Raw genomic sequence first — 8,218 nt, 5'->3', positions numbered from 1 at the left:
GGAGTTTAAGAAAATGTAAAAAAGCGTGGAAGAATAGGAAGGGGTATGAGAAAATCGTGAAGAGACATAGAAAAACATGAAAAAGCATGGGAGAATGAGAAGGGGTGTGTAAATATATGAAAAGGCGTAGAAAAATAGTAAGGGGCTTGGGATTATATGAAATAGCTTGAAAAAATACGAGGGGGCATGGAAAAATATGAAATAGCGTAAAAAAATATAAAAAAGCGTGGGAGAATAGAATAGGACGTGGGAAAATAGTAAGGAGCGTAAGTAAATATGAAACAGCATAGAAAAATATGAAAAAGCGTGTGAAAATATGAAAAAGTGTGTGAAATATGAAAAAGCGTAGGAAAATATGAAGGGGCATGGGAATATATAAAATAGAGTGGGAAAATAAGAAGGGTCGTGGAAAAATATGAAATTTTTAGACAAATATAAAAAAGCGTGAGAAATGAGGAAAAATGCAGGAAAATAGGAAGGGGTATAGGAAAATAGTTGGAGGCACGAAAAATATGAAATAGCGTAGAAAAATATGAATTAGCGTGGATTATATAAAAAGCGTATAGGAAAATAGAAAGAGGCAGTTAAATATACGAAATAGCGCGGGAAAATAGGAAGGGACGAGGAACAATCTAAAATAGCGTAAACAATATGATAATAGGAGAATAGGAAGGAGTTTGAGAAAATAGAATCAACTATAGAAAAATAGGATGGAGCACTTGAATGTATGAAATAGTATGGTAAAAGAGGGAGAAGCGTGGGAAAATATGAAAAAGCGTGGGAGAATAATAAGGGATATGAAAATATATATAAAAAAGCGTAGAAAAATAGGAAGGGACATAAAAATATATAAAATAGCTTGAGAAAATACGAAGGGGCATAGAAAAGTATCAAATAGCGTAAGAAAATATGAAAAAGCGTGGGAGAATAGAAAAGGGCGTGGGAAAATAGTAAGGAGCGTAAGTATATATGAAATAACGTAGAAAAATATGATAATAGGAAAATAGTAAGGAGTTTAAGAAAATGTAAAAAAGCGTGGAAGCATAGGAAGGGGTATGAGAAAATCGTGAAGAAACATAGAAAAACATGAAAAAGCATGGGAGAATGAGAAGAGGTGTGTAAATATATGAAAAGGCGTAGAAAAATAGGAAGGGGCCTGGGATTATATGAAATAGCGTGAGAATATATGAAAAAGCGTGGGAGAATAGAAAAGGGCGTGGGAAGATAGTAAGGAGCATAAGTAAATATGAAAAAGCGTGTGAAATATGAAAAAGCGTAGGAAAATATGAAGGGGCATGGGAATATATAAAATAGCGTGGGAAAATAAGAAGGGTCGTGGAAAAATATGAAATTTTTAGACAAATATAAAAAAGCGTGAGAAATGAGGAAAAATGCAGGAGAATAGGAAGGGGTATAGGGAAATAGTTGGGGGCACGAAAAATATGAAATAGCGTAGAAAAATGTGAAAAAGCGTGGATTATATAAAAAGGGTATAGGAAAATAGAATGAGGCAGTTAAATATACGAAATAGCGCGGGAAAATAGGAAGGGACGTGGAACAATCTAAAATAGCGTAAACAATATGATAATAGGAGAATAGGAAGGAGTTTGAGAAAATAGAATCAACTATAGAAAAATAGGATGGAGCACTTGAATGTATGAAATAGTATGGTAAAAGAGGGAGAAGCGTGGGAAAATATGAAAAAGCGTGGGAGAATAATAAGGGGTGTGAAAATATATTAAAAAAGCGTAGAAAAATAGGAAAGGACATGGGAATATATAAAATAGCTTGAGAAAATACGAAGGGATATGAAAAAATATCAAATAGCGTTAGAAAACATAAAAAAGCGTGGGAGAATAGGAAAGGGTGTAGGAAAATAGTTAGGGGCTTAACTAAATATGAAATAGCGTAAAAAAATATGATAATAGGAGAATAGGAAGGAGTTTAAGAATATGTAAAAAAGCGTGAAAGAATAGAAAGGGGTATGAGAAAATCGTGAAGAGACATAGAAAAATATGAAAAAGCGTGTGAAAATATGAAAAAGCATGTGAAATTTAAAAAAGCGTAGGAAAATGTGAAGGGGTGTGGGAATATTTAAAATAGCGTGGGAAAATAGAAAGGGTCGTGGAAAAATATAAAAATGCTAGGAAAATATTAAAAAGTGTAGAAAAATATGACAAAGCGTGGATTATATAAAAAGGGTATAGGAAAATAGAAAAGGGCAGTTTTATATATGAAATAGAGTGGGAAAATAGGAAGGGACGTGGAATAATATGAAATAGCGTAAATAATATGATAATAGAAGAATAGGATGGATTCTGGGAAAATATAAAAAACCTTAGGAAAACAAGAAGGGGCATACAAATACATGGAATAGTGTGGTAAAAGAGGGAGGAGCGTCCAAAGATATTAAATAGCTCGGAAAACATGAAAAAGCGTGGGAGAATAACAAGAGGTGTGTAAATTTATGAAAGAGCGTAGAAAAATAGGAAGGGGCATGGGAATATATGAAAAAGCTTAAGAAAATACAAAGAGGCATGGAAAAATAGGAAATATCGTAAGAATATATGAAAAAGCGTGGGAGAATAGGAAAGGGTGTAGGAAAAAAGTTAAGGGCGTTATAAAATATGAAAGAGCATAGAAAAATATGAAAAAGCATGTAAAAATATGAAAAAGCGTGTGAAATATGAAAAAGCATAGGAAAATATGAATGGGCTTGGGAATATATGAAATAGCTTAAGAAAATACAAAGAGGCATGGAAAAATAGGAAATATCGTAAGAATATATGAAAAAGCGTGGAAGAATAGGAAAGGGTGTAGGAAACAAGTTGGGGGCGTTAGTAAATATGAAATAGCATAGAAAAGTATGCAAAAGCGTGTAAAAATATGAAAAAGCGTGTGAAGTATGAAAAAGCGTAGGAAAATATGAAGGGGTATGGGAATATATAAAATAGCGTGGGAAAATAGAAAGGGTCGTGGAAAAATATGAAGTAGCTACAAAAATATGAAAAAGCGTGATAAATGAGGAAAAGTGCTAAGGAATAGGAAGGTGTATAGAGAAATAATTGGGGGTGCGAAAAAATATGAAATAGCGTAGAAAAATATGAAAAAGCGTGTGGAAATATGAAAAAGTCTGGGAAATGTAAAAAAAGGTATAGGAAAATAAAGAAGGGTGATTGAATATATGAAGAGTGTGGGAAAATAGGAAGGGGCGTGGAAAATATGAAATAGCGCAGAAAAATATTTAAAAAGTAGAAGCGTAGAAAGATGTACGGAAATGCATGAAGAAGCGTGATAAAATACAAAGGGGCATGTAAAAATAAACAATAGCGAGGGACAATTGGAGGGCGTATGGAAAAATAAGGAAAAATCTGGGAAAATAGGAAGAGGTATGGAAAAAATATGAGGTATCGTGGGAAAATAGGAAGGTTCGTAGAAAATAATTAAAAAAGCGTGTGAAAATATGAAAAAGCGTGGGAAATATATTTTTCATTTAAAAATTACATCATTCTAAATCTATAAATTTTAAATCTTTGCGGTATTTAAAATTGTGTTCTTTTTAACTATAAACATTTTGAATCAAACAAATACTGTTGAAAATAGAAAACATTTCATTCCTGCTGGGATAAAATCTTATATTTAATTCAAAGTTACAGATTACTGAAAGCCGTTTAAAAATGAAATTAAAATTAATCAAAAATAAAATTTTATGAAAATAAATATAACCTTATTAATATTTATTTTAATTCATGATTATTAATAATATTTTATATATCTATAATCGACGCATATATTTCAATCTGATAATTAGGCTATCAAAATATAAAACACGATATAAATTAGCTTTTTTTTCTAGTAAAAAGTAAAGGAAATTAAAATGTAGAGATAATCAATAATAATTTAGTCATAATCTTAAAATTGTTTACAAGTCTTTTTCTGATTCTCCACTTTTTCTTAATTTTTTCTTCTGCACTTTTATTACTTTTTTTCTCGAATGTATCTAATTTTATACTTCCCTGACTTTTAATATTTAATTAGAGAGTGTGTTTAATAAAACTGTAATGTGAAAACGAATGATAACTGTCCGGGTTTCGACCCCCCAAACTTAAAAAAAAGTAAATAATTTTTCTCTTTTGTCATTTTAGCATTATAAACGAATTTAATAAATATAATATATAAACCATTTTTATAATTTTGTACAGGAAAAAAATTTTCCTCATTGAATGCGTATTAAAAATTTGTTAATATTTAAAAAAATAAAAAAATAGAATTAAAATTATATTAAATTTAAAATTATATTAAAAAATTGTTAAAACTTAAATTTTAGCTTCGTTATAAATAATTGGGAACCTTTCAGATGACCGTAAAATGTAAGACAATTTTTCAAGTCCCATGCAATTTTGTGAAGCACTTTAAAACTCCTTGGAATTTAAAGAAGTATTATACAATCTTTTGAATCCTTCGAAATTCTGAATATCCTATAATATTTTAAATCATTCGAAAAAAATTGGAATTGTTTAAAGTTCTCGAGACATCGTTGAAATTTAAAAAAAAAACACTAAAAGTGATTAAAATCATTGAAACTTCTTTAAATTATTAAAGTCTATTAAAAATTCTACGGTATCTTTTAAAATTCCTGGACATGTGTAAACCTGTTGAAATTTTTTCATAATTTCTTAACGAAATGTTACTATTGGGTTGCCTGGAATCATTTTTACCAGAAAACTTTATTTCTTGAGAAAATGATTCCTTTGCAATTTGTTTTCAATTTTATTATTAATAGCAGGAAATATTTCATAACTGTGTGTGATTATTAATCAATTGAGATATACTTGAAAATTGAATTTTCAACAAAGGAGTTTCATTTTCAACGATGGAAATTAATTTTTAACCGAAAATGAAGCAGTTAAATTTTCAGTTGAATAAAATTGATTTTCGACAACAACAACAAATTTCAACAAAATAGTTAAATTTTTAACCAAAACAATTAATTAATGTAGAAACGAAAGAAATAATATTTTATCTAAAAAGACCAATTTTCAACCAAATATATATTAAATCGCACGGCTGAATTTTCAACTAAATAGGATCAATTTTTAAATAAAAATGGAATAGTTGAATTTTTAGGACACAAATAATTTTGAACAAAAAAACGAATTTTCAACAAAAACTTTAAATTTTTAACCAAAGAAATGAATTGGCGAAACTTTAAAATACTACAGGCGGTTGACTAGAATAAACTGTATTAAAGTGGAGAAAAATACAATTAAGTGAAAGTAATGTAATAAGATGGAATAAATTGGAATCAACTGGAATTAACTGTAATAAACTTAAATAAATGTAAAAAAGAGAATAAAGACAAATAGGTTGGAATAAATTGGAATAGAATGAAATAAAGTAAAATGGAGTGAAGTTAAAGGGAATTTAATGGGATAGAGTGCAATTAGGTGAACTGAAGTGAAATAAAGTGTGAGAAAGTAGAATAAAATAGAATGGACTGAAATTAATTGGAAGAAACTGGATTAAAGTGAGACAAAAAAAGGTTAATTAGTGGAATAAGGTGGAATAAAGTGAAAATCCGTAGAATAAAGTGGAATTAGGTAAACTGAACTAAAATAAACTGCAATAAACTGGAATAAAGCAGAATTAACTGGAATCAACTGGAATAATCAATAATAACTGGGAAAAAGTGTAAAAGAGCAGAATGAAGCGAAATGAAGTTGAATAAAGTTAAATAGAATAGAGTGAAGTGGAATTTAGTGCGAAAAATAATATGTGGAATAAAGTGGAATAGAGTGAAATAAAGTGGAATAAGGTGGAATAGAGTAAAATTGAGTAGAATAAAGTGGAATTAGGTGAACTGAAAAGAAATAAAGTGGAATGAGCTGAAATCAAGTAGACTAGACTGCAATAAAGTGAAATTAATTGGAATAAAGTAGAATTGAGAGGAATAAAGTAGGAAAAAGTCAAATAGAATAGAGTAAAGTAGAATCAGGTGAATTGAAGTGAAATTAAGTGGAATAAGCTGGAATAAAGTGAAAGAAAGTGGAATATGGTGGAATAAAGTAGAATAGAGTAGAATAAAATTAAATAGAGTGTAATTCAATGGAATGAGGTGGAATAAAGTAAAATAAAGCGGAGTAAAGTGGAAGAAAGTTGAATAAAGTATAATAAAGTGGAATGAAGTAAAAATGAATGAAATAAAGTTTAATTAAGTGAAATCAGATGAACTGTATTAAAATAAACTGGCATAAGTTAGAATAAAATGCAAGAAAGGTAGTATAAAGTGTAACAAAGTGGAATATGGCGGAATGAAGCAGAATAAAGTGGAATAAAGTAGAATGAAATGGAATAAGCTAAAATTAACTGGAATAAACTGGATTAAAGTGAGACAAAAAAAGGTTAATTAGTGGAATAAGGTGGAATAAAGTCAAAATCAGTAGAATAAAGTGGAATTAGGTAAACTGAACTAAAATAAACTGAAATAAACTGGAATAAAGCAGAATTAACTGGAGTCAACTGGAATAATCAGTAATAAACTGGAAAAAAGTCTAAAAAATCATAATGAAGCAAAGTGAAGTTGAATAAAGTAAAATAGAGTAGAGTGAAGTGGAATCTAGTACGAAAAAGTGCAATAAGGGGAACTGTAGTAAAATAAAATGAAAAAAGTAGAAGAAAATAGAAAGAAAATGGAAGAAAGTGGAATTCAGTGGAATAAAGTGCAACGAAGTGGAATAAGGTAGAATATAGTAGAATAAAGTGGAATAGAGTGAAATAAAGTGGAATATGGTGGAATAAAGTAGAATAGAGTAGAATAAAGTTAAATAGAGTGTAATACAATGGAATAAGGTGGAATAAAGTAAAATAGAGCGGAATAAAGTGGAAGAACTTTTGGTAAAGTACAATAAAGTGGAATAAAGTGAAATTAGGTAGAATTGAGTCTAATAAAGTGAGAAAAAGTAGAAAAGAGTAAAAATAAGTGGAATCAGATGAACTGTATTAAAATAAACAGGCATAAGTTAGAATACAATGCAAGAAAGATAGTATAAAGTGTAACAAAGTGGAATATGGCGGACTAAAGTAGAATAAAGTGGAATAAGGTAGAATGAAATGGAATAGGGTGAAACAAAGTATAATTGCGTGAGATAAAGTGAAATTCAGCGGAATAAAGTAGAATAGAGTAGAATAAAGCATAATACAGTAGAATACAGGGGAATACAGGGGAGTGAAATAGAATAGAGTGTAAGAAAGTGAAATTGGACAAACTGAAGTGAAATAAAATGGGATAAACTTGAATGAAGCAGAAAAACTAGAATAAAGTGCAAGAAAGTAGAATAAGGTGGAATAAAGTATAATAGAGTGAAATGCAGTCATACAAAATGGAATAAAATACAATAAAGTAGACTAGAGTGTAATAAAGTGGAATTCAGTGAAATAAGATGGAATAAAGTACAATAGAGTAAAAAGTGGAATAAATTAGAATAAAATGGAATAAAGTAGAATAGATTAGACCAAAGCGGAATTTAGTGGAATAAAGTGGAATTCGTGATCTGAGAAAGCATAAAGTGAAATAAACTTTAATGAAGCGAAAAAACTAGAATAAAGTGCATGAAAGAAGAATAAGGTTAAATAAAGTAGAATAGAGTGTAATAAAGTGGAATTCAGTTAAATAAGATGTAATAAAGTACAATAGAGTGAAAAGTGGAATAAATTATAATAAAATGGAATAAAGTAGAATTGATGAGAACAAAGCGGAATTTAGTGGAATAAAGTGGAATTGGATGGTCTGAGATAGAATAAAGTGAAATAAACTTGAATAAAGCAGAAAAACTAGAATAAAGTGCAAGAAAGAAGAGTAAGGTGGTATAAAGTGGAATAGAGTGGAATGCAGAGGCATAAAATAGAATAAAATAGAATAATGTAGAATAGAGTGTAATAAAGTAGAATTCAGTTAAATAAGATGGAATAAAGTACAATAGAGTGAAAAGTGGAATAAATGATAATAAAATGGAATAAAGTAGAATAGATGAGAACAAAGCGGAATTTAGTGGAATAAAGTGGAATTGGATGATCTGAGGTAGAATAAAGTGAAATAAACTTGAATAAAGCAGAAAACCTAGAATAAAGTGCAAGAAATAAGAGTAAAGTGGAATAAAGTAGAATAGAGTGTAATAAAGTGGAATTCAGCGAAATAAGATGAAATAAAGTAAAATAGAGT

The sequence above is a fragment of the Belonocnema kinseyi genome, chromosome 10, assembly GCF_010883055.1.
Source record: "Belonocnema kinseyi isolate 2016_QV_RU_SX_M_011 chromosome 10, B_treatae_v1, whole genome shotgun sequence".
In the NCBI taxonomy this organism is placed as follows: Eukaryota; Metazoa; Arthropoda; class Insecta; order Hymenoptera; family Cynipidae; genus Belonocnema; species Belonocnema kinseyi.
This window is presented reverse-complemented; position numbering follows the sequence as displayed.